Source organism: Heterocephalus glaber, unplaced genomic scaffold (genome assembly GCF_053883595.1).
Source record: "Heterocephalus glaber isolate CG9 unplaced genomic scaffold, H.glaber_assembly_v1.0 deba00001452, whole genome shotgun sequence".
Lineage (NCBI taxonomy): Eukaryota > Metazoa > Chordata > Mammalia > Rodentia > Bathyergidae > Heterocephalus > Heterocephalus glaber.
Genome location: NW_028258302.1, coordinates 5,550,624 through 5,578,317, shown reverse-complemented (window position 1 = coordinate 5,578,317; position 27,694 = coordinate 5,550,624). Strand labels below are relative to the sequence as shown.

Sequence of the window (27,694 nt, the reverse complement as noted above, 5' to 3'; positions counted from 1 at the left end):
GGAGCCAGTCTGAAAGGAATAGCTACTGTATGATTCCAATTACATGACATTCTAGAGAAGCAAAACTATAGCAAGTGTAAAAAGACAAGTAAGTTGTCAGGTTGCCAGGGAAGTTGTCAGGTTGTGGGGGAGGTTGAATAGGTGGAGCATGGGGGAGTTTTGGGAGGTAGCAAAAGTATTCTGTATGATGTTGTAATGGTAGATACACGACACTATGCACTTATCAAAATCCAACTTTATAGCACAAAGAATGAATCTTAATGTACCCAAATTAAAAAAAAAATCGGAGTGGTCAAGGTCCAGGATGGAATGTGACAAAGCAATCTATTTATATTACTTATGTATAAAACAACATTTGTGAAGAAAGCTCTGCTCTAACTAATTTTGGACATGAGCAGAATTTGTAGAACTAAAGGTTAAAAAGCAGTAAATAAGCATTATATACTCCAGTTGATAAAGTTGTTTCCTGTGGGGTATGGGTTGAAAATTCTGATAGTACTAAGCATGGATACTGGGACTGAATAGTTAAGAAAACAGATGATGGATGGTGGGAGTCGAGTTTCTCACTGTTGGAAGGGAAAGTTTCAAACAAGCAATGGGAGAAGGCCAGAAAGATCCATGTGGTAATGGATTAGCGCTGGAGACATCAGCATAAAGTCATGTGTAGCTTAATATAGATATAGATGGTTAGGTATAGAAATAGTTTTAGATGTGTGTGTACACATGGATTAGTATACATATGTTTATTTCCTCGGTAAACTGAGAAGACCTAGAAATCAGGACACTAAAGTAGCAACGACCATATATAGTGCCAGATGCTTGTTTCTAAGACCATTTCTTAACAAAAAGGAACAGGTCGCTTTGGAAAACCAGTTGATTTTAGGACTGGGGCAGAAAATATATATAATGATCCTGGAGTAAAGCAGAGAATAAAGAAGTATTCGAAAGCACAATAATGGCGGTGTGTTGACATGGAGCCCACTGCAAAAAGTCAAAGCTGGAACTACCTGAACAAAATAAAAATACATACATACATACATTCATAGTTTTGTATTATAACTCAAAGTATAAAATAAATATCCATGGCCCATACTGAAAAAATAAAGGATTGAATAAATTAATAAATGAGGAAAAAGCTGGGTATGGAGGTGCATGTTTGTAATTCCAGAGCTCTGGGAGACAGAAGCAGGAAGTTGAAAGTTTGAGTCCAGCTTGAGCAGCTTAGTGACTTAGTGAGACACTGTTATGGCTTGTGTCTTGAAGTCCCCCCAAAGCCTCATGTAGTTGTAGGAGGGGCCTTTTCTGAGTTGGGTAAATCTAGAGTGTGGGATGCTAGGACTAAGGGCCTGCGATTACTAAGCCACTACACATGAGCGATTGGTTTGGCACCACCCTAACCCAAGTAGTCTGAATAAGGTAAAAGGAGCAGAAAGACACTGTTAAAGTCCCTTGTTGCCTTTGCTACCCTGTAGGTACCATGAACTGTTTCTCCTCTGCGAAGCCCCTCACGCCTCCCTTGTTGCTTTTGCTACTTCTACTGCCACGAACAATTGCACCTCTGCCACCCTGCCTTGGAGCCAGCTGATTATGGACTGAAACCTCTCCAAACTGTAAGCCAAATAAACCTTTCCCCCTTTAATTTTGGGTGTCAGGTATTTTGTCTCAGTAACAAGAGAAAAGTAGCTAAGACACTGTCTCAAAATAAAATAAGGGCTAGCTATGTGGCTCAGTGTTAAGGCTCTGGGCTCAACCCCCGGTACGGCCACATTAAAAAACAAATGAATGAATGAATGAAAAAAAGAAAGAGAGAGAGAGAAAGACAACTATCCCAGGGAGAGAATTCCCAATAATTTGTGCAGACATTCTGTCCTCAAGGATTTGGAACGTAATTCTCCACATCCCACCAATAGCTCTGGGACTCAAAGAACTTAAGCTCTAACATCAAGTAATCGAGACCCATGTGAACTCTTGTTGGCTGTGTGGCCCAGATAGGTTACCATTTTTAAGCCTCAGGTTTCTCATCTGCCAAATGGGGGTAACAAATGATTCAATCACCTTTCATGGTTTCTGTGAGGATTCAGTGTCTATAAAGATCTCTGACAGTAGTTGGGACATAGTACTTAGTAAATTATATCATTATTTTTAAAGGTTGCATATTAGTCTGCTTGGGTTTCTATAACAAAATACAGGACTATATACTGGATGACATGAACAACAGAACTTTATTTTTCTCTCCCTGGCTTGTAGATGGTCACTTTGTCCTTATATGGCCTTTGCTTAGTGCTTGCATACATAAAAAGAAAGCGAGATCTCTCTCTTCTTATAAGGCCACCTAGTTTATTGAATGAGGGACCCACCTCTATGATTTCATTTTACCTTAATTACTTCCTAACTACCTGTGTTCAGATAGAGTCGCTTTAGAGATCAGGGCTTCAACCTATGAATTTGCGGGGATGCAATTCAGTCCATAGCAGCCAGTATAAGATATAGAATAAAATAATTTAAAATTCTTATTCTAGCTTTATCACAAACTATGCTGGGAAAATCTCTCAAGTTCCTCAACTTTTTTTTCATTTTCAAAAATTGAGGTATTATTTTTATCCAATAAAATTCACACGTTTTAAAATACCGTTAAGTGAGCTTTTTAAAAAAATAATCTTTTTATTTTAGAACAGTTTTAGTTTTACAGAAAAATTGCAAAGATAGTACAGAGAGTTCCCATATACCCAGTACCCAGTTTCCCCTATTAGTAACATCTGAAGTTATTATGATATATTTAATGAGCCATTACTGATAAATTAAGGACTATGTATGTTGTTCCAATTTCTCATTGGAATTTCTGATAGTTTTCTCATATTTAGCATGTAGTTATGAGTTTGGGGGAGGATATATGAGTTTTGGCACATTTCCACATTTTATCAAAGGTCCATGTAGTCAACATGACTCGTCATTGTTGCTGTTGACCTTGACCACCTGGGTGAGGCAGTGTTCATTAGATTTCCCCACTTAAAGGTAATCTCTTTCCTTCTGGTACCTTTCCCATATGCTTTGGAATGAAGTCACTAGGCAGAGTCCACACCTGAGTGGGGAGCTCTGCTTTGCTTTCCTTGAGGAGGGAAGGTCTACATAAATTACTTGGAATTCTTCAGTGTCATTCTAGACATTTGTTTCTTCTCTAGCCATTTAATATTTATATCTGTATGGACTGACTGCAATTTGTTTCGTTTTGAAGGGTTATAAGCTAATTTTTGTAATTTTGGCTTCTGTCTACTTTTGGCATGTTCCTATTATTCTTCTTATTCCCTCTCTGTCTCTGTCTCTCTGACTCTTTCTCTTGGTCTCTCTCTCTCTCTCTCTCTCTCTCTCTCTCTCTCTCTCTCTTTCTCAGCACTTCTTCACTTTCTATTATTACAAGATGTCCCGGGCTCGCCTGCTGTTATGGTTTATGTCTAGATGCCCCCCCAAAGCCTCATGCAGTCATAGGCTTTCTTAGAGGTGGCTGAATCTAGAGTGTGCATTGCTGGGATTAAGGGCGTGTGAGTACTAAATCAGTCTGCATCGCCCTAATCGTGGTAGTTTAGATAAGATAAAAGGGGCAGAAAGATGCTGTTAAATCCCTTGTTGCTTTGCTATCATCAGTCTGCCATGAACTGTTGCCCCTCTTCCATGTGCAACCCTGCCTTGGAGCCAGACAATTATGGACTGAAGTCTCTACACACTGTGAGCTAAATGAACCTTTCCCCTTTTAACTTTGGGTGTTGTGTATTTTGTTCTCTTAGTTACAAGAAAAGTAACTAAGACCCCTGAGCACCTTATTGCTTCCCCCTCAACCCTAGAATCAGACATTTCTCCAAGGATTTCTAATTCTGTTTATCGGAGAATGGTATTTAGAAGCCAAGATCTGGAAACTAGTGTGCTTTTCACTACTGAAACATCACAGCTGCTAGGCCCTCTTAGAGGACAGAGCTCTGGAATATGTGTGTGTTTATACACTCATCACGTACACTCACATTTCTACACTCATTGCTATCTGAACAGATAAGCAAACATGTGAATTTATACTGATCTTTCTGAGTTTAATCCAACACCACAGGGTTCATTCTAGCATGTCTCTCTTGCTTACTTCCAATTTCTTTCTCTAGTAGTAAGAAATCTGGCTGTCATTTTCAGCTCTCCTTATACTGTTTTTATAAATTACCATTTTGTGTAAGTTTTATTTGAAATCAAACAATAAAAACAAGCTAACATTTAAATAACAAGTTTTAAAAACCACTGGACTTGACTTTGCATAGCTAAATATCCTTTTTTTCTCCATGATCTTTGAAGCTGCAGGGATGGGAGGAAAATGGAGCTTTGTCTTACTGTCTTTGGCCAAGAGTAAGTAGATTGGATTGATCTAGAATTTATCCAACATTCAGTAAGTATTATTGAATGCCAAGACCATCCTCTTGTATGCCAGGAACCACCTGAATGCCAAGGGTGCAGCCATGCATCAGACAGCAAGTTCTCTGGCGGGGATTACCTTCTAGTAACACAGGTGGACAACAAACAGGTGCACAAATAGAGTCCGTTCAGATGGAGAGAAAAGTAAAAATAAAACATGATAAATGGAGTGTGGCATGGGGGAAGAAAGGGGTAATTTAGGAGTGGCAAGGAAAAGGTGGTGAACTTTGAGTGGAGGCCTAGAGGGTGAGAAGGAGCTAGGTATTTTAGAACCAGAGGAAGAGAATTATTAGCAGAGGAATTGGTAGTACAAAGGACATAAAGCAGGAATAAGTTTAACTCATTAGAGGGACAAAAGGCCAGAGTCTGGAACAGAGTGAAAGAGGAGAGTGGTACCAGGTAAGGTTAGGGAGGGGCTTATGGACCAGAGAGGCATCTGGATTTTACTTGTAGGGAAATGGGAAGTCATGGAAAGTGTTTATACAGAGACTAGGTTCATACAGTATGATAGAGCTTAGGCCCAATTGACCATCTAAGAAGTCTAGGTGAGAAATGAAGGTGATACTGAACCAGGCTCAAAGCATTTGGCCATCAAAGGCTTTATCCCACACTTCTACAATGTAGAGTTTAAATGTCCCTCACAGGCCCACATAGTGAAGGCTTAGTCCCCAGCCTGTGATACCATTGGGAAGTGATAGAACCTTCAAGAATTAGGGCCCAGTGGAAAGAAGTTAGGTCACTGGGGACATGTACTCAAAGAGGATATTGGTATCCTAACCTCTATTTTTCTCTTTGCTTCCTAACTGTTACGAGTTGAATGATTACATTCTACCACATGCTCTACGCCATGATGTGCTGCTTAGCTAAGGCCACGAAACAACCATGGACTGAAACCTTCAAAACTGTGAGCCAAAATAAACCTTTCTTCTTTTAAAGTTGACCATCCCAGGTATTTTATTATAGTAATGGAAAGCTGTCTAACACAACTGCCTTAGCTGAGACCAGTAGATAGAATGGTTTATGGGATACTGGATTTCAGGGTGGGTCCCAAAGTGCACTAGCTTATAAAATAAGACAATTCTTTGAACTAAAATCTATAACTCTAGAGACAGAGGGAGGGAACTGGGTGGAGAGGGTGAAGGGGAATAAAAAAGAATCAAGATGTAAGGGCTGGGGATTTAGCTCAGTGTTTCTGGTGCCTGGCTCACAAGCACAAGGTCCCGAGTTGGATCCCCAGTACCAAAAAAAAAAAAATGTGTTATGTACACATACCTACTCCTTAAGCTGAATGTAAACTTCATCTTAGGATGTAAGAATTCATATATTGTGAACATATACCAATAAAATAAAATATAACAAAATAAAAACTATGACTAAAACAAGCCCAGATCCTATGTTGACATGTGGGAATCAGAGTGCCCAGAGAAGGCTTTAGATATCCTATATCACTATATATACTACCTAGGCCTGATGCTGCTGCTCAAATCCTGATCGCTGTTCCTTGTCATTTAAGGTCTTCATTGGTATTCCTCAGCCTATCAGCAATGTGCAGTATTAAACTGTCTGTCAGATCTACTCCAATAAACCGAAAGTCTTGCTGGCCCAGAACATCTTGCCCTATGCATATATTGTCCACCATATCTTTCCTGTCTGCCTGTCCACATCCATACATCCATTACATTTTCCAAGACCTGGCTTGGAACTCACCTGGAGGAAAGCTTTTCTAGTGGATCCAGCTCACCCTGGTCCAAGGCCAGTCAGGCTGAGTGGTCTCTTCTCCACAAGGGAATACATAGGGCTTCCCCTCCACATCAAATGCTGAAGGTGGGTCTGTCTCAGGTGAGGATAGGGCACCTTCCCCATACCCACTAAATGTGAATACTAAAGGTAAAGAGGTTACTCAGAAGAAATCAGGACTGACATATGTAGGCAGGTTAAGTTGATAGTAGTTGATAAGGGTAATACAGATCGGACTCAACTCACCAGGCTGAGCAGTCAAAACTATTGTCCAGAAAAAAATTGCTATTGTGTTTGTAGTACAGAGAAATATTTTGAAATTGTGGTTCCATTTCTCCATGCTTTCCTGTATTCATTACTATTTTCTTCACCATTAATGCAGCTGCCCTTAGGGGGTATAGCTGGGAACAGAGTCTATTTCTTAACTGTGAGCTTCTAAGTAGATGGTTGTAAAACTACAATACAAGAAAGTATTGAAAACCAAGGTTTTCAATCTAAAAGCTGAGTTTTGAAGAAAGAAAGGTGGTTATAGTTCCACTGGTTTATTTTGTTTTTATTCTAAAAGTTTGGTTTTGAACACCAGAAAACAGAACTTTAAACCCCAAACCATATAGTAGGGAAGAATAGATGATGATGTAAGTATATTTTCTCTCCCTGAAATAGATGGATCAGTTGGTAAGATGGAGAGTAGGAGGGGATGCGTCTGGAGCTTAGATGCTGGTCCCTGAGAAGAGGCTGAGCTCTCTCATCTATTTGAGTTGAGTCCTTGGAAGGAGTGAGTGTGGGACTGGGATCACAGGAACCTGATAGCAAAGTCAGATTCGTTGTGGGGAGAAGGTGGGGTGGAATCTGAGAAGTGAAGGATAACCTGGCTTCTCAAGATACAGAGGAGGGAATTGCAAGGCTCTCATGGGAGCTCAGACCCCAAATGGCCTGGAAGGTAGAGAAGCAATGGGTGACTGAAGTGCCTGGGCAGCTGGGCTCCACCGCTGTATGACAAGTCATGCTTCCCAACATGGTGAAAGGAGAGCAGACAACAGCTTCTGTGGCTAAGATGAGAGGTCTGGCAGATCCAAAGAAACAAGGTCAGGGGAAGAGTTAAATGGGTAACCCAGCTGCCTGAAGCCAGCATTCATTGCAGGTTGAGTGAAGTGCATGGGGTTGACAGCTGTTATCAGAGAGCAGGGGCAATGAGGAGTGAGCCTCTGACAATGGGGACCAGCACGTCAGGGCTATATGCATACCATGGTCTCCTCAATCAAGATCAATGGGAGAAGGAAAGAGCCTTAAATCTACTCTATTTAAATCTGGAAGTACAGGGTTAACCTTGAACTGGGAAGATCAGGCTCTTTACTTCTCTGAGAAAAGGGTGGATACGGGCAAGGTAACCAGTGGGTATAAAACTAGTAGAAATAATAAACACACATATGATATTAACTCTATGCCAGGCACTGTCTTGCTTACTTTGCATGTATTAACTCATTTTAGCCTAGATGTTTATGCATCAGATGGGCATATTTTAGCACACTGGAGTTTCATGACTATGATATGCAGTAGTTAAATATTTAGCAAGTGATTTTACTTACATTATATCATGTATTAAGCCTCTTTTTACATGTGGAGAAGCAAGGCTTTGCTCTAGAGACTTGCCCTACGCCATACAATTGGGAAGTAACATACCTGGGCTTGAACCCAGGACTTCAACCACCTACTCTGAGTTCTTTCCTCTGTATCATAAGTACTTAGTAAACATTTTTTAAATAATTGAACTCATCATTTTGTCTTAAAAAAGAGGAAGAGACTTAAGACTGAGACTTGGGGTGCTTAGACATTTAGAGATAGATTAAAGAAAAGTGAGAGCAGAGGAGATTATGAGTAGGAGGAAAAACCAGGGAGTGTAGTGTCATCATTCCCTACAGAAATGAGTGTTCCTAAAAGTCTCTTGAAAGGAAACAGTAACCCTAGTGACAATGCACACAACTAGTTCCAAGATCTTGGTTTCTAAGGAACAAGTAGGTTCCTCAGGGGAAAGGTTGATTCCAGGGCTGGGCCAAGGTAAGGACAAAAATTAGAGAATTTGATCAACTCCTGGCCATGTGGGGCTGATTATTAGAGGGGTTATTGTTTGGCTTCCTGTATGGGTTGGTAGCCTGACTTATAGATGGCAGATAAGCTTAGCTTTCTGGGCTGGCTACTGTAGATAGTGGAATAGCTTCCTGGGCTGCTTGCTGCAGATTATGGGCTAGAGTTCTAGATTGGTCATTGTCCTTAAAAAACTCACACTGGCCAAATTGGGGATAATCAAAATGAACAGTAATAGTAATAGGTTCTAACTCAATGAATAACAAAATAATTCATGGATTTATTCTAATACAAACAAAGCAAAGGTGAAGGCCTCCCAGTAGAATGCCAAATAAAAAGAATAAAGGAATGAAAAAGTAAGAAGTTCAACATTTTATAAAAATTGATTGAGAGAAATATTAATGGTTTTAAAAATTTGAGAGTAGGATTTCATTGGGGCTCCAAATTAGAGTATCTCCCAGATCACTAAATAGAAAGGGGAATCCCTTTACAACAGGAAGCTGGTAGATTCCACTTTAATCAAGGGATCAAAGTGAATATTACCACTGATAGGCCAAAGCATCATCAAAACCTCATGGTGCAATGCACTTAGAAAAACTCAACGTGACTTTCATTGTGTCCTTGCCAGAAATGGATAATCTGAATCTAATCACTAGAGTCCATGAGACATTCTACAAAACAACTTGCTCTGTACCCATCAAAAATATCAATGTCATGAAAGACAAAGAAAGGCTGAGGAACAGTTCCAGATTAAAGGAAACAAATGAACATGACCACTATATACAATGCATAATCATGGACTGGATATGGGATTGGAAATGTTGTAACAGTCAATTATAGAGATACAGGGAGAAAGTAGAACATAGTGTATCTTTCAGCTAATAATATTGTATCCATGATACACTTCCTTGTTCTTTGGAAATAAAAGCGTAAGTATTCAGGGGTGAAGGATCATGATGCCTATAGCTTATCCTTAAATGGCTCAGCAAAAATAATACTAGGTCTATTTTCTTTTCATTTTTTTATTAGTACATGCTTGCATTACATAAGGATTACATTCTTTGTGAGGAGTTGGTACATATACTTAATACATCTCAATTCTTTTTTCATCCCCTTTTTCTCCACCTCCTTCTTTCTCCTTTTATCTCTTGATCTTTCTCATTTGAAAAAGATCTATCTCCCTATTTCCTACTATCTTTTATTTTGTTCTTTATTTATATTTTGAGTTTCTCATATAAGAGAAACCATGTGATATTTAAGCTTGTGTGTTTGATTTATTTCACTTAGCATTAAGGCCTCAAAGTGTATTCATTTTCCTACAAATGACTCATGTTTATCCTTTATGGCAGAGTAGTACTCCATTATTTATAAATACCACATTTTCTTTATTCATTTATCTGTTGATAGACAAATAGGCCACTTCCAAGATTTAGCTAATATGAATTGCGCTGCTATAAACACAGGTATACATGTATCACTATAATAGGATATTTTTAACTCTTTCAGGAAGATAATTAGAAGGGGAATAACTGGGTCAAATGGAATTTCTAGTGTTAGTTTTTTGAGGAATCTCCATACTGATTTCCACAGTTATCGCACTAGTTTATATTCCCACCAACAATTTTGTAAAAGAGTTCCCTTTCCCCAGCAGTCTTGCCTGCATTTATTATTTGACTTCTTGATAATAGACATTCTTTCTGGAGGAAGATGAAATCTCAGTGTTCTTTTAATTTGCATTTTTCTAAGGGTCAAAGATGCTGAACATCTTTTCATGTATTTATTGTCCTTTCGTACTTTTGAAAATTATCAATTCATTTCAATCTCTGTGATAATTAACTGATTGTGGCAATTTGAGCAAGAAATGCCCAACTAAATTGGATCAGCATAGTTCTGGGCGTGGCTGAAGGGATTTGTTGAAGACTGAAGACCCACCGTGACAGTGACCAATGGCTTGCTACCTGAATGGAATAAAAGGGAAATGAAGAAGGAAGGCTCACTTCTGTTTCTTCAGAGGAGCTCCAGTCTTCACCTTCACCTTGGACGTCATCTCCTGGCTTCCAGTGCAGACTCTTCGGCCTTCTGGTGCAGACCCTTGGGCTTCCTGATACAGACTCACACAGGACCCTACAGTGAGCTCCAGCCTTTTGACTGGATCCTTCACATCTCCAGCGCAGAGACAGCTCCTCTGCACTTTTCCACACCTGACTCTGCGGGTTGCCATTGTAAGCCAACCTTGTAAGTTCTTACATATTTGTATATCTTGCATTAAATCTTTCTCCAGTAAGCACTGACTGATAGATACATTTGTGTATGGTAACATTGTAAAACCAAGGAGTTATCCATATAGAGCTGAATAGTGAGTATCGCTGTGGATTATCAGAAATAATTTTGTTGAAGGATTCCAAAGAAATTAGGCTATGGTCTGATACTTACATCATTCTCTGGACCTACTTTCCTGCCAACTCCTTTATTTATGTTGTATCAATATGATAAATGAAAACACCTGTCATTTAGCTTCACATTGTTAGCAGGCAGTCATATCCAAGGCTCTATCTGGTGTGTACTCACCACAGACACTTACTAAATAGGAAATACTAATGTGCACTCACTGTATTCTGATGATTTTAAAATTATCCATTTGTTTTCCTCTTGATTACTTAAAGAAATGTAGAATGTATCTTTAAAAATAAAACTTGAAGGGGCCAGGGATTTAGCTCAGTGCTGTCACCACCTGCCTTGCAAGCACAAGGTTCTGAGTTCGATCCCTGGTGCCAAAATAAATAAATAAATAAATAAATAAATAAATAAAACTTTAACATTTATTTTTCATTAGGTTAGATAGACTAAGAGGTAACTCTTTCTTAACATCATGAAAATCCAATCTAGTGAGCACTGACTGATACAGTTGCCCATTTTTCCACTGGGTCTTTATTTGGAAAGGTCTGATTTTTTAATATCATTTATTCTTGATATTAGTCCTTTGTCTGAGGAGGAACTGGCAAAAATTTTTTTCCCACTCTTTAGGTTGTCTCTTCTGTATGTTGGCTCTTTCCTTTGCTGTGCAGAAGTTTTAAAATTTGTTATGATGGTATTTACTGATTCTTGGTACTATATCTTGTGCCACTGAAATTCTTTTTATAAAGTCCTTGCCTACACCTATGTCCTCAAGAGTTTTATCTATTTTATCTAGCTAAGACAAATATGATAAAATGTTAAACAATAACAGGATCTATATGAAGGCTATAGTGGTGATCATTGTAGTTTTCTTGCAAAATTTAAAAATAAAAAGTTAAAATATTCAAAAAAGGGAGGCGGTGGTCAACTTATCTTGCATATTGCTGACAGGTCTGATAAAGATGACTCAAAAAGTGGTCACAAGATTTGGCAACCTAGTGGGCACTATTAACCTTAGCAAGCAGCCTTGGGGTGGGGGGACAGACGTTTGATTAGCAAGGACTGAGAAAACCATGGAAATAGAAGGAATGGAGATGACAATTTGAAACATGTTTTTAAAAAATATATTGGTATATTTAGGGTAGAATTGAATGAAATGAGTAGTTAGCTTCCATCTTGTCCTTTTGTTACTGATTATTAACTAGTGTCTATGATTATACAAACCAATCTTATCTGGATTTATGTCCAGAACTGAGAAAATGCTTTTCATTGATTCTAAGGACTCCATGGGTGTTGATGTCAAAACACAGTTTTCTCCATCACTGTCTGAACACTCCTCATAAGGACATCCTTTGCAGCCTTCAGACTGTCTCAGTCAGCCAGTTTTCAGCCTGCTTTGTCTCTCCATTCTCAGTGGGGTATGCAGAGAGCAGGAGACTTCTCCCCCAGTCTTCACCATCCTTCTTTTTCCACAAGGGAAGAAACTGCTAATGCACCTTTTAGCCACCAATGCATCTCAGCCAAAGCTCCGTTCTTCAAAGTGGGATTCTGTCAACCCTACACATTTCACTGATCACCTTTTCACTTTCTCTAGTTTTCTCTGTATTTGTACAAATTAATTCAAATTTTTGTTTTTCTAGTTCATTGCTGAAATTTGCCTCTTCTGATTCATCAATGGATACTACTGTTTGATACAGAATTTTACATTTTCTTTTTTTTCCCCTTAAATTCTTTTATTGGTACATTTTAGGTAAACAATACACTTACATTTATCATTAGGTGCTTGTATCTGTACATGACGTATCTTGGTTCTTATTTTTTCCCCATTACCTGTGGACCCTTCACCTCCTCCACCCTTCCCTATTTACGTAGATTTTGTTTCCATATTTTTTCTTTTCTCGTAAATTTTCTTTTCCCTCCTTTTTTTCCCCTTCCCCTCCAACCACCCCTACCTCTTCGAACCTTTTCTTCCTATTTCAAATTATCAATTATTCATTTTAATAATTTTAATTCTTATTAACCATTTTAATTCTTTCAGTTTCTCATACTAGAGAAACTATTCAGTATTTATACAGGTGTGTCCTATTTATTTCACTTATGAGTATGGCCTCAATATGCATCCATTCAGCTATAAATGTCTCTAGTTTCTCGTTCTTTATGGCTGAGTAGTACTCCATTTCATATAAAAACCACATCTTCTTTATCCAGTTTCCAGTTGATGGGCACTTGGGCTGTTATTAAGCTTTAGCTATTACAAACTGTGCTGCTATAAACATGGATGCACATATATCGCTGGGGTATGATTCTTTTAATTCTTTGGAAAGATCCCCAGCGGGGGAATAGCTGGGTCAAATGAGACCTCTAGTCCTAGTTCTCTGAGGTATCTCCATACTGATTTCGACAGTGGTTGCACCAGTCTGCACTCCCACCAGCAGTGGAGCAGGGTTCCTCCCACAGCCCCGCCGGCATTTGTTATTGGTGATTTCTTGATAGCAGCCATTCTTTCTGGAGTGAAATGGAATCTCAGTGTTGTTTTCATTTGCATCTCTCGAATGACCAGTGATGTTGAACATTTTTTCATGTATTTATTTGCTATTTCTACTTCTTTGTCTGAGAAACGTCTGTTCATTTCAGATGCCCATTTTTGGATTGGGTCTTTAAATTTGGGAGGTCTGATCTTTTTAAGTTCTTTATAGATTCGAGATAGTAGACTTTTGTCTGAGGAAGAGCAAGTAAAGATTTTTTTCCCACATTGTGGGTTGTCTCTTCACACTGCTAGTGGTTTCTCTTGCTGTGCAGAAGCCTTTTAATAAGAAGAGATCCCACTTGTTGATTGTTTGTGCTAGTTCACAGGCAACTGAGGTTTTGTTCATAAAAGCTTTTCCTACACTGATGTCTTCAAGGGTTCTACCTAACCTCTGTTCCAACTGGTTCAGAGTTTCTATTTTAATATTTCGATCTTTAATCCATTTTGATTTTAGTTTAGTGCATGGTGAGAGATATAGGTCTAGTTTGAATCTTTGGCAAGTTGAAGCCCAATTTTTCCAGCACCATTTATTAAAGAGGCTATCTTTCCTCCAGTGAGAGTGTTTGGCTCCTTTATCAAAGATGAGATGGCTGAGAGTGTCTGGCGTTGTTTCTGCATCTTCTAATCTGTTCCACTGGTCCTCAGGTCTGTTTCTTTGCCAGTACCATGCTGTTTTTATCACAGTAGCTTTGTAGTAGAGTTGCAGGTTGGGGATTATGATACCCCCTGCCATGTCTCTGTTACCTAGAATTGCTTTTGCTATTCTGGGTCTCTTCTTGTTCCAAATGAATTTTTGGATTGTTTTCTCAAGATCTATGAAGTATGCTGCTGGGATCTCAATTGGAATTGCATTAAATCTATATAGCAGTTTTGGAAGTATGGCCATTTTCACTATATTAATCCTTCCTACCCAGGAGCAGGGGATGTCTGTCCATTTTCTGATATCACGTTCAATCTCTCTTTTCAGAGTGCCATAGTTTTCAGAGAAGAGGTCTTTGATTTCTTTCTTTAGGTTGATTCCTAGGTATTTCAGTTTTTTGGATGCTATTGTGAAAGGAATTCTTTGCCCTATTTCTCTCTCAGTGAGTCTGTCATTTGTGTAGAGGAAAGCTATTGATTTTTGTGTGTTGACCTTGTAACCAGCTACTTGACTGAATTTGGTTATTAAGTCTAGAAGACTTTTGGTGGAGTTCTTGGGGTCTTCTATATAGAGTATCATGTCATCTGCAAATAATGACAATTGGACTTCTTCATTACCTATCTTTCTTCCTTTTATTTCTTTCTCTTGTCTAATTGCCGTGGTTAATGTTTCCAGAACTGTATTGAACAAGAGTGGTGATAGTGGACATCCTTGTCTTGTTCCTGATTTTAGTGTGAAGGATTTCAGTTTTTGACCATTTAGTATGATATTGGCTGTTGGTTTTTCATAGATGGCTTCTATCAGTTTGAGGTAGAGACCATCTATTCCAAGTGTTTGTAGGGCTTTTATCATAAATGCATGTTGGATTTTGTCAAATGCTTTTTCTGCATCTATGGAGATAATCATATGGTTTTTGTCCTTGGCTCTATTGATATAGTGTATTACATTGATTGATTTTCGTATATTGAACCATCCCTGCATCCCTGGAATGAATCCCACTTGATCAGGGTGTATGATCTTCTTGAAGATCTTCTGCATTCTATTTGCCAGTATCTTATTAAGGATTTTTGCATCTATGTTCATTAGTGAGATCAGCCTATAGTTCTCCCTTTCAGTTGGGTCTTTCTCTGCTTTGGGGATCAAGGTGATGCTTGCTTCCAGGAATGAATTTGGGAGTATTGCTTCCCTTTCAATTTCATTGAAGAGTTTAAACAGTAGTGCAGCAGTTCCTCTCTACATGTCTTGTAGAATTCAGCAGTGAAGCCATCAGGGCCCGGGCTTTTCTTAGTTGATAAGTTTTTAATTACATTTTCAATTTCATTGGTTGATATTGGGTTGTTCAGAATTTTTAGGTCTTCTTCGTTCAACTTTGGTAATTCATATGTATCTAGGAGTCTGTCCATTTCTTCTGTGTTGTCCATCTTATTGGCATATAGGTTCTGGAAGTAGGTATTGATGATCCTCTGGATTTCTGCTGGGTCTGTTATAATTTCACCCTTTTCATTCCTAATTGCATGGATTTGGGCCTTTTCTTTCCTTTTTCTGACAAGATTAGCTAAAGGTTTGTCAATTTTGTTTATTCTTTCAAAGAACCAACTCTTGGCTTCATTGATTTTTTTGTATCATTCTCTTAGTCTCCATTGCATTGATTTCTCCTCTGATCTTTATAATTTCCTCCCTTGTATGAACTTTGGGGTTGTCCTGCTCTTCTTCTTCTAGAAGCTTGAGGTTCAGCATCAGGTTGTTTAATTGGGCTCATTCTGTTTTCCTAATATGTGTATTCACTGCTATGAATTTCCCTCGTAAGACTGCTTTCAGTGTGTCCCATAGATTCCAATATGTTGTATTGTCATTGTCATTTAATTGAAGGAACTGTCTGATTTCTTCTTTAATTTCCTCTGTGACCCATTGGTTATTCAGAAGTGTGTTGTTCAGTTTCCATGTGTTTATGAAATTTTTTGAGTTTCTTTTGCTATGGATCTCCAATTTCATCACACTATGGTCTGATAATATACAGGGGATAACTTCAATTCCTTTGCACTTACTTAAACATGTTCTATGTGTGAGTATGTGGTCTATTTTGGAGAATGACCCATGTGCAGCTGACAAGAATGTGTATTCTGATTTTGTGGGGTGGAAGACTCTGTAAACATCTGTTAAGTTCATTTGTTCAAGAGTTCGATTGAGTTCTAGTATTTCATTACTTATTTTTAGTCTAGTTGATCTATCTATTTGTGACAGTGGGGTGCTGAGGTCCCCCACTACAATTGTATTAGTGCATATATGACTTTTCATGTCCGTTAGTATTTGTTTTATATAGTTGGGTGCACTAGTGTTTGGTGCATAGATATTTATGATTGTCATCTCTTCCTCTTGGATTCTTCCCTTTACAAGGATGTAGTGTCCTTCTTCGTCTCTCTTAATCAGTGTTGGTTTGAAATCTACTTGATCTGCAAAGAGAATAGCTACTCCTGCTTTTTCTCGGGTTCCTGTCACATGGAGTATTGTTTTCCACCCTTTAACTTTCAGCCTATGAGTTTCCTTTTGAATTAAGTGTGTTTCTTGTATGCAGCATATTGTTGGATTTTGCTTCTTGACCCATTCTGCCAGTCTATTTCTTTTGATTGGTGAATTGAGACCATTAACATTGATGGTTATAACTGAAATGTATTGACTTATCATTGCCATGACTTTTTCTTTTTGTTGGGTTCTCCCCCTTTACATCTAATTTCTTGTCATGCCAGATGGGTTCATTCTGCTTTGCTTCCTGGGGTTGTGATCCTCAATGTCTGTTCCTAGGACATTGTGTAAAATTCTTTGGAGTACTGGTTTGGTATTCACAAAGTTCCTAAGGTGCTCTTTGTCATGAAAGTATCTTATTTCTCCATCCATTTTGAAAGATAGTTTTGCAGGGTACATCAATCTGGGTTGGAGGCTGTTTTCTTTTAGGGCTTGGAATATGTCACTCCAAGCTCTTCTTGCCTTGATGGTTTGTGTTGAGAAGTCTGCTGTGATTCTGATGGGCTTTCCTTTGTATGTGATTTGTTTCTTTTTTCTGACTGCTTGGAGGACTTTGTTCTTCTGTTGAGTTTCTGGAATCTTAACAATTATATGCCTATGTGTAGATTGTTTTTTGATCAAGGCTATTTGGAGTCCTATATGCCTCACTTATCTGTATGTCAAGCTCTTTTCCCCTGCTTGGGAAGTTTTCTGCCATTATTTCTGTGAAGAGATTTTTTATGTCATCTCCACTCTCTCCTGTTTCTTCATTGAGCCCAATCAGTCTTATGTTATTCTTCTTTGCATCATCTAGCAGCTGCTGGATTGATTTCTCATGTTCTCTTATAATTTTGAAGCAATTTTTCTTTTCCTGGTCACTAATTGCAATCTTATCTTCTATATCTGAAATTCTGTCCTCACATTGACTCATTCTACTGTGTAGACTTTCAATGGAGTTTTTCATGTCCTGGAAATCTATTTGCATCTGTTTTATGGATTCCATTTGTTTCCTGTGTTGGGATTCCATCATGTTCCTCAGCTCCTCTCTAGATTTATTAATCATGTCTTGCACTAGGGGCACAATTTCTCCTGTTATCTGAGAAATTATTTCTGATTTCATTTTTTCCAGATCCCCTTTTGTTGCCAGTTCAGTGGGTCCAGGTGGTTGAGTATCAGAGTGTTCCTTCTCATTTCCCTTTGGGGTTGCTGTAGGTGATCTGGAAGTCTGGTTTTGAGACTTATGTACATGTTTTCTCATTTTGACTGGGGTGGGGGGCTGTTAGCGCCTGCACGGATTACCTCCTCTGAGCTGGGTGAGGTGGGACAGGGGCCAGGAGCAGCTGTAGGGATGGTGACCCAAAAGCCCTTTCCTGTGGGCTGGGAGCAGCGGGAGGGATGGTGGCCTGGAAGCCCCTTCCTCTGGACCAGGAGCAGTGGGATGGTGGCTCAGAAGCCCCTACCTCTGGGCCAGGAACAGCGGACTCAGTACCTTGGTCTGGTGGTCTGGTGTCCTCTGTGTATTTGTAGTGTGGAACTAGGTGGCTGCCTGTCTGCAGCGGGGTGATTCAGTCAATCTTTCACAAGTTTAAATCCAGTTTTTCCAGCACCATTTATTAAATAGGCTATCTTTCCTCCAATGAGGGTGATTGGTGCCTTTGTCAAAGATGAGGTGGCTGAGTGTGTCTGGAGTTGTTTCTGCATCTTCTAATCTATTCCACTGATCCTCAGGTCTGTTTCTTTGCCAGTACCATGCTGTTTTTATCACAGTAGCTTTGTAGTATAATTGCAAGTTGGGGACTGTGATACCCCCCGCCATGTCTCTGTTGCCTAGAATTGCTTTTGCTTTTCTAGGTCTCTCCTGGTTCCAAGTAAATTTTTGGATTGTTTTCTCTAGTTCTGTGAAGTATATTGTTGGAATTTCAATTGGCATTGCATTAAATCTATATAGTAGTTTTGGAAGTATGGCCATTTTCACTATATTGATTCTTCCTACCCAGGAACGAGGGATGTCTTTCCATTTTCTTATATCCCCTTCAATCTCTTTTTTCAAAGTGCTGTAGTTTTCAGTGTAGAGGTCTTTTGCTTCCTTTGTTAGATTGATTCCTAGATATTTCATTTTTTTTGGATGCTATTTTGAAAGGAATTATTTCCCTAATTTCTCTTTCAGCGAGTCTGTTATTTGTGTAGAAGAAGGCTATTGTTTTTTGAGTGTTGACCTTGTATCCAGCTACTCTATTGAATCTGTCAATTAAGTCTAGAAGTCTTTTGGCCAAGTTTTTTGGGTCTTCTATGTACAGTATCATATCATCAGCAAATAATGACAATTTAATTTCTTCCTTTTCTATCTTTATTCCTTTTATTTATTTCTGTTTTATAATTGCTGTGGCTTATGTTTCCAGAACTATATTGAACAGGAGTGGTGATAGTGGGCATGCTTGTCTTTTTCCTGATTTTAGTGTGAAAGTTTTCAGTTTTTGACCATTTAGTATGATGTTGGCCGTTGGTTTTTCATAGATAGCCTTAATTAGATTGAGATAAAGACCTTCTATGCTAATTTTCTGTAGGGTTTTTATCATGAGTGGGTGTTGGATTTTGTTGAATGCCTTTTCTGCATCTATTGATATGATCATATGGTTTTTGTCCTTGACTCTGTTAATAGAGTGTATTACATTTATTGATTTGCGAATGTTGAACCATCCTTGCATCCCTTGGATAAATCCAACTTGGTCAGGGTGTATGATCTTCTTGATGACCCTCTGTATTATGTTTGCCAGTATCTTGTTGAGGGTTTTTGCATCTACATTCATTAGGGAGATTGGCCTGTAGTTCTCTTTTTTGGGTTGGGTCTTTCCCTGGTTTTGGAATCAAAGTAACACTTGCTTCCAGGAATGAATTTGGAAGCCTTGCTTCCCTTTCAATTTCCTTGATGAGTTTAAAGAGAAATGGTGATAGTTCTTCTTTAAATGTCTTGTAGAATTCAGCAGTGAAGCCATCAGGACCTGGGCTTTTCTTTGTTGGTAAATTTTTTATTACATTTTCGATTTCACTCATTGTAATTGGGGTGTTTAGAAGTTCTATATCTTCTTCATTTAACTTTGGCAATTCATATGTATCTAGGAATCTGTCCGTTTCTTCTGTGTTTTCCATTTTATTAGAGTACATGTTCTTGAGGTAGGTATTGATGATCCTCTGGATTTCTTCTGGGTCTGTTGTGACTTCACCTTTTTCATTCTTTCTTTTTTTTTTTTTTTTTTTTTGGTACCGGGGATTGAACTCGGGTACTTGTGCTTGCGCAGCAGGCAGCGAAACCACTGAGCTAAACCCTTGGCCCTACCTTTTTCATTCTTAATTGCATGGATTTGAGACTTTTCTTTCCTTTTTTTGATAAGGTTGGCTAAAGGTTTATTGATTTTATTTATTCTTTTGAAAAACCAACTCTTTGATTCATTAATTTTCTGTATCGTTCTCTTAGTCTCCATTGCATTGATTTCTGCTCTGATCTTTATAATTTCCTCTCTTGTACAAGCTTTAGGTTTGTTGTGCTCTTCTTTTTCTAGCAGCTTGAGTTTCTACATTAGGTTATTTACCTGAGTTCTCTCTGTTTTCCTAATATGGGCATTCACTGCTATGAATTTCCCATGTAGAACTGCTTTCATTGTGTCCCATAGATTCCTGTATGTTGTACTGCCATTATCATTTACTTGTAGAAACTGTCTAGTTTCTTCTTTAATTTCTTCTGTGACCCATTGGTTGTTTAGGAGGGTGTTATTAAATTTCCATGTGTCTGTGGGAGTTTTGTGGCTTCCTATGTTATTGATCAGCAATTTTATTGCACTATAGTCTGATAATATACAGTGGGGATCTTCAATTCTTTTACATTTACTTAGACATGTCCTTTGAGCTAGCATGTGGTCTATTTTGGAGAATGACCTGTTTGCAGCTGAAAAGAATGTGTATTCTGATTTTGTGGGGTGGAACGCTCTGTAAACATCTATTAAGCCCATTTGTTGAATAGCTTGGTTCAGTTCTAGAATTTCGTTGTTAATTTTTTGTCTAGATGATCTGTCTATTTGTGATAGTTGGATATTGAGGTCCCCCACTACATTTGTATTAGTGCTTATTTGATTTTTCCTGTCCATTAATATTTGTTTTTTATAGTTGGGGGCATTTGTATTTGGTGCATATATATTTAGGATTGTCATCTCTTCCTCTTGGATTGTTCCCTTCACAAGGATGTAGTGAGCATCTTTGTCTCTCTTAATTAGTTTTGGTTTGAAATCTACTTTGTCTGAAAATAAGATTGCTATGCCTGCTTTTTTCTGGGTTCCTGTGGCATGGAGAACTGTTTTCCATCCTCTTACTTTCAGTCTATGAATTTCCTTTTGAGTTAGGGGTGTCTCTTGTATACAGCATATTGCTGGATTTTGCTTCTTAATACATTCTGTCAGTCTATTTCTTTTGATTGGTGAATTGAGGCCATTAACATTGATAGTTATAATTGATAGATATTGACTCATCCTTGTCATGATGTTTTATTGTTGTTGGCTCTTTTATTTCTTATTTTTCCCCCTTTCCCTTTAGTGTCTTACCTTGCCTGGTGGCTTCCCTTTTGGGCCTCATGGAGTTTTGACCTTCATTGTCTTTTTCTAGGATATTGCTTAGAATTGTTTGGAATGCTGGTTTGGTGTTCATGAAATTTCTCCGGTGTTCTTTGCCGTGGAAGTGTCTAATTTCCTTATTGATTTTGAAAGATAATTTTGCAGGATACAACAGTCTAGGTTGGAAGTTATTTTCTTTTAGGGCTTGAAATACTTCACTCCAGGCTCTCCTTGATTTGAGGGTTTGTGTTGAGAAGTCTGTCATGATTCTGATGGCCTTTCCTTTGTAGGTGATTTGTTTCTTTTCTCTAACTGCCTGTAGGATTGTGGTTCTTCTGTTGGGCTTCTAGGATCTTGACTATTATATGTCTAGGTATAGGTTTTTTTGATCATGGCTACTTGGAGTTCTATATGCCTCACTTATCTGTATGTCCAATTCGCCACCTCTGTCTGGGAAGTTTTCTACTATTACTTCTGTGAACAGTTTTTTTATGTCAACTGGACTTTCTCCTGTTTTTTCGTGGACTCCTACAGTCTTATGTTATTCTTCTTTGCATCACTTAGCAGCTGCTGGATTGATTTCTCCTGGTCCCTTACTATTTTTAACAAATCTCTGTTTTCATGGTCCTTAACTGCAATCCTGTCTTCTATATCTGATATTCTATCTTCAGATTCCCTTAATCTGCTCTGCATGCTTTCAATGAAGTTTTTAATCTCCTGAATATCTGTTTGAATCTGTTTCATGGATTCCATTTTTTTCTTATGTTTGGCAATCATGGTTTCCATTTCTTTCTTATGCTGGGCATTCATGGCTTCCAGCATATTTCTGAACTCATCAATTTTTTTTTAACTGTTTCTGTTCTAGAGCCTCTAATCATGTCTTTTACTCTGCTTACCATCTCTATTGTTATCTGGGAGATTATTCCTGTTTTGAATATTTCTAGTGCCTCATTCATCTGTTTTGTTACTTCCTGTGCTATCAGTTCAGGGTGTCCAGGTGGTTGATTATCAGACTTTTCCACGTCGTTTCCCCCAGAATTTGCCTTTTGTGGGGTGGAAGTCTGAGTTTGTGCCTTACTTAAATGTCTTCTCATTTTTGTTTTTGGTACCGTCCTCAGGTTACTTCCTGGGTTGATACTTTGAAGTTTCTTATTATAAGTATCTTTGTTGATGTATTTAGCACCCTTATGGAATGATTGACTCTCAGAGGTATCTTCCAGATATAGCTAGTCTTTAGATTTTGAGTCTCTAATGGCTCTGAGGCTATCTCATTTTCATTATACCAGGAAGGACAACTGATTAGATCAATCACAACACCTTAGCCCAAGTGATACAATCAGCAACACAATACCATCAAGTACCTTTTAGAAAATGACAATTTGTGGTAGTTATTAATCTATCACCTTTAACTGTGTGAATTAGATAAAAATAAAGGACCAACCCAATGTATGTTTATAGTGAATAAACTCTTCAATATAGCAACTTTACCCTTCAGAACGGGGAGTTAGAAGGAGTTGGGGAGGGAGGGATAAGTAGGGAGAAGGATAGGGGAAGGTTAGCAATGAGGCCTGAGGACACAGGTGAGAGAAGGAAAGAGAAGAAAAGAAAAATAAAGAAGAAATATGAATTAGGACCAGAACAGGAACACAAAGGGAGATGAAGAACAATGTGGGACAGCAAGGGAGAGAAAGAGAGAAAGTAAAGAAGAAAGAAAGAAAAAAATAGAAAAATAAATATTTTTAAAGAGCAGAAAAAGAAGAAAAAAATTAAAAGTAAGAGCAAAAAAAGTGGTAATTTTGAAAATAACAAAAGATAAAAGTGAAGGGACTTCTTCAGGGTATATCTCTGCTGTCACAATAGACAACATGGGCAGCAGTGTACAGTTATACGTCAATAAGTCTCAGTAAGCCAGTCACATACCCATGAAATTCAGGCAGATTTCTGGCTGCAAGTCCCAAGTTAAGCTCCCTGTCCTCCTGCAGGGTTGAACTGTGCAAGGTTCTATTGCAGGTTTCAGCTACCTTTCCCCTGAAGATAGTCCAGGTTCCAATGGGAGGTGATAATCCCTCCAACTTACTAAGTACGGTGGTCTGGTGTGCCTTTATTGCAGAGATTCTCTTCACTTTTCCAGTGGGCTTCAGTTTGCATCAGGGAGCCTAAGAAATACCCTCTCTCTGTTGTTCACTTCTGCAGCTCAGGACAATGGCCTTTATGTACCCCTGTGCCTCTGTAGTGTGGAACCAGGTAGATGCACAGCCAAGAGGCCAGAGGCGGTGGTGGTGGGGGACACCTGGGTTCATTTCTTTATAGAACACACTTGTTTTTCTAAACTGATCATTTCAAATATACCTATTAACCAAAACTTTGACAATAACAGGGTGTTACTCACAACCTGTTGGTTCCCTCTAAGCTAATTCCAAGAATTGTTGATGGTTCCTCTAGTAGGACTTATTGCAAAAACCATTGCAAAAAACTTATTGCTTCCTAAATCCAGTCTTGAAAGCTTAGTTATTTTGCAAAGTGTTATCAGAATATGTCAAGAAAGACCCTAGAGGCACTTGCTTCTCAGCTCCCAATGAATCCTACTAACTTCAAAGATCCTGAATTGCAAATGTCAGCTCATTTATTCCTTAAATTAGACCTGTCAGACAGTCCTATTGTCCCCAATTTATAGATGAGAAAATAGAGGCCCAGAGGGGCTAAATCCAGAGGATTGAGGTTTCAGGATTTAAAAATCCATGTTTTTTCTACTATGTCAATCTACCTTCAAAGGAATATGGACTCAGACTTCCTTTTTCTTTAAGTTAAACACTCAGCTGTGAGCTCACCATCCATAAGAGTGATGTGACAGGGAGATTGTGTATAAAATGAATCTTTGTAAATTGAAACACATTTTCAATGCACTGGCTATTAAAATAATTCTGGAAGCAACTCCTTTTGTATTTGTGAGTCTGGATTCTCATCTGTGTATCCTGTTTGCCCACTACAGAATTTACATTTTCTCAACACTCCCAAAAATGGATGAAGAGATCATCACTCAGAGAGAGGAGAGAGAGAAAAAGAAAGAGGGGGAAAAGGCACAAAGAAAGGAAAGGGTAAGGATCCAGGGAAAGAAAGACTGTGGGAGAGAAAAAAACTTTCCCATAGACTCCTCTCTGTCACCTGGGCCCTCACCCCATTGGCTTGCATTCAGGGTTCATCCTCTCAACCTTGCCTTGCCCTGAGGCTTCCAGGCTAGGGCTTTGCAGCTGGGATCTGCTTCAACCCCACAAAGGCGGGTGGCCTGCTGCAACTTCTCCTGTAGAAAACCACTTATCACTCCCTGGAGCTTGAAGACTCAAGATGGATTCCTGCATGCATAAGCAGAGAAGAGAAGACCTAGAGAGTCCATCTTCTGGTCTTTACCAGGCAGTCTTGTGGCAAAACTCTTTCTGTGCAGCTCCCAAGGCCAGAAATATAACCAATGAGTGTAGGTCACTCAGAGACATTCTGGCTTTAAAAGACTAATTGAATCGACTGCCATAAGATGGAATCACTGTTTCAGGAGGGAGTGAGTTCCCCATCATGAGATGCATATATCAGCACAAGCAGAGGCTGGAAACCAAGCCTATGTGTGATTGAATTTCTTCTTATTTCTCCTAAAGCCTTTGAAAAATAGCTTTTAAATCCATCATTACTTATGAAATCTTACTCTATGTGATTAGAAAAAAGCCTTCCTTCACATACAGTTCAAGGATACAGTTAGTCCAATTCCCTATTCAAAAGATCACAAATTCTGAATCAGTAGGGTTTGAATCAGTGGAGATTCCCAAGGGGATTCAGATGCTCCCCCAGGAGACATGAAGTAGGAGGTTCGTGCCTTCCCTGGGAACGAAGCCCAAGGAGAGCAAAGGCAGAGATGGCAGGCGGGCTGCCCCCCGCGCATTCCAATAGGCCCACTGCGTAGCAGAATCTCAATGTCCCAGGCCCGGAACAGTTGGCAGAGATGGAATTTCAGGAAAGGAGAGAAAGCAGAGCTGCCAGTCATTCAAACACCCAGTGCTGGGGAGGATAGTTCCTCCAGGGACGATACCAATCCCTCAGCCCTGGCATCGCTCCCACAAAGCCTGTTTTGACCCGGGTCCGCTACCTTGGACAGCACCACGACTTTCAGGCTCATTTGTTTTCTCCCTGGCTGGCTAATCTGTCCCTACTCCGGGGAGGGAGGGAAGGAGAAAGGCGAAGGAAACGGGGAGAGAGGGAGAGGGAGGGAGGGAGGGAAGGGGGGGGAGAGAGAGAGAAACAGAGAGAAACAGAGAGAGAGAGAGAGAAAGGAAAAGAGAGAATGAATACAAATGTGAGGGGCATTCAATTCTTGTAATATGGAAACCCTGCAAAGGGTCACTGGGGACAGCAGGAGTATGCTTCTCTCTTTTTTCTTGGATATCCGCAGCTCTTTCTGATCTGACCATTTGGGGACTATTTTTAAGTCTTTGCTGTCTTCTCACCTCTCCTCATATGGCAGCCTTACTTTATCTTTATCTGGAAACCTACTTCTTATTCTCAGAGCTGCCACATGTCCCCTACCACTCAGTGGCTTAGATAACCTTTCCCTGAGAGTTCCTCTCCTTGGTATTTGCCCAGCCCCTGCACTCCCTGCAGGAGAGCTGTGCACCTGCTCATTCTCTGGCCTTTCTTTCAGGACAGTACTGCTTATTTCAGACTCTGGCTGACCCAGCAACTCCTCTTCTGTCTTCCAAATCTCCAGACACACTGAGAACTCCACAGAGGCAGAGACTGGGTCTCACCCTTCTCTGCCTCCCCAGCACTTATGCAGTTTGCCTATAGCAGGAAGGAGCTCAGTTTTTTTTTTTTTTAAGTGTTGAATTAAAGTTGAACTGAAAGACAAGGAAAAGGAAGTGCTTTTTTTTTTTTTTTTTTTTTTTTGCAATGCAAGATTTTGACAAAAAGCATTCAGGACAAATCAGAGGAGTTAACTAACAGTTTCACTGGTTACAATTTTTCTTCCTTTCTAAACAGTCCTTCATGAGATCTTATAATTACTTCTTATGGCCCTGGGGGTAGCCCTGCAGGGGCCAGTGCTATGGTCCAGCCTGAGGCACCACCTACTGTTTAGGCAGTAACACCAACCTATTGCATCTGCTTCTGAGCCTCCTTCTCTGGAACTGTCCAGCATTATCCATTGCCTGGGAAAATACACCAAATATCTACCTACTGGGCTTCCTATTGCATCTGGGTCTTAAGGAAGGGGGATGGAGGAAGCCTAATGCTCTGTTATTTGTCCTGCAAACACAATTTCACTCGAAATCTAATTTCCATTTACAGAATGGCCTACAAATGGTCACAAGATTGCTATGTTGCTACAAGTCACACTGAATTTGCCCAACTTCAGAAATTCCCCCAAAGAAGATGCCTTTTGGTTAAGCCACCAGGTCTTTTGTCATTATAACTCATCTGATCAGCAGCATTGGGGTTATGCTATTCAGTAGTCCTCTCACTTCTCCATATATAACACAATCTATACAATCCCTGTGGAGATCGGTTTAGATGCAGATTAATAGCCTTTCACCACTGAGTTCCAGTCCCTTTGTTGACACATGGGTCCAACTTAAGGGAGAACAATAAATCACAGCTCAGTCCAGCTCCAGACATATTTGTTGAGGGCTCACTTTGTGCCATGCCCTGTGCCAGGAGATGGTGATACAGCTTGTTAAGAGGCTGATGTTGCTGTTGTTTACATCAGTGAGCCCAGGAGCTAGATTCAAACAGCATGCAACAAAGATGGGTGTGAGTGCTCTTTGCTAGGGCTTGGAATTAGAGTCATCACTCCAGGGGTCCATTCAATAAAACACTTTATATTAGGCCTTGTGCTAGGTGCTAGAGAAATACAGATGAATAAGACAGTTCCTGTTCCCAGGAGCTCATAGTCTGGGGTGGGGGAGACAGATGCATGAAGAGAGGATTGCAATATTGTGATGAATGCTGGGCCAGAGGACAATGTGGGTGGTGCAGGACCCCCTCTGACACAGTTATAGGAGGGACAAAGAGTGAGAGAGAAGGATTTTCAGTGTACATTTGAGCTGACTCTTGAGGGATGAATAAGAGCTCATCAAAGGTGGAAGAAGGACCATCTAGATGGCATACACAAAATCACAAAGATAAGAGGAAGGCTGGCCAGTTCAGAAATGCCAATTACTCCAACTCCTAAGAGAAAGAAGAGAAAAAGATGCATCTGGAGAGGAGGATTTGAGTGAAAGTATAAGGAACAGTGTAAACTAACTAAGGAACCACGTTGTTGCTCTACCATGCCAGGGTCCAGGAGATCAGTTAGAAAGCTTCTGTAATAATCCTGAAGGGAAATCATAAAGGTCCAAACAAAGGGAGTAGTTGTGAGAAGAGAGGCCAAGGGGGTCTAAAACATCTTTTGAAAACAGGACCTACAGTGCTTGACTATGCACTGAAACTGGAAAGACAATTAGATAAGGTTATATATGAGTAAGTAAAAGATTATGCCCATGTTTCTGGCTTGAGTGAAGGGTAGATCACAAAGACTTGTAGAATAAAATTGATAATATAATAATATTTTAAAAGAATCACTTCTGCGGGTGACTTGTGGGTAAAAGTTTTAGAACTCCTAAATAAAAGTTTAAAATAAGGATACAACACTGGGAAACAATGATATATATGGAAGACAAAAAGGGAGGGGGATCCAGTTGATTTCCAAAGATGAATATAAAATATCCATTACAAAGCCCTAATAAAAAGTACAACTGT

General features: G+C 39.3%; 1 long non-coding RNA gene across 1 annotated transcript in view; it reads left to right on the top strand.

Annotated features, from left to right (window-relative positions):
- The window catches only part of LOC147827191 (uncharacterized), a 52,878-nt gene extending 40,478 nt beyond the window's left edge, over positions 1–12,400 (top strand). Inside the window, exon 3 of the long non-coding RNA XR_015452730.1 lies at positions 1,473–12,400. This is a non-coding gene — a long non-coding RNA (uncharacterized LOC147827191). The remainder of the gene's footprint in view (positions 1–1,472) is intronic.
- Positions 12,401–27,694: the final 15,294 nt, after the last annotated feature.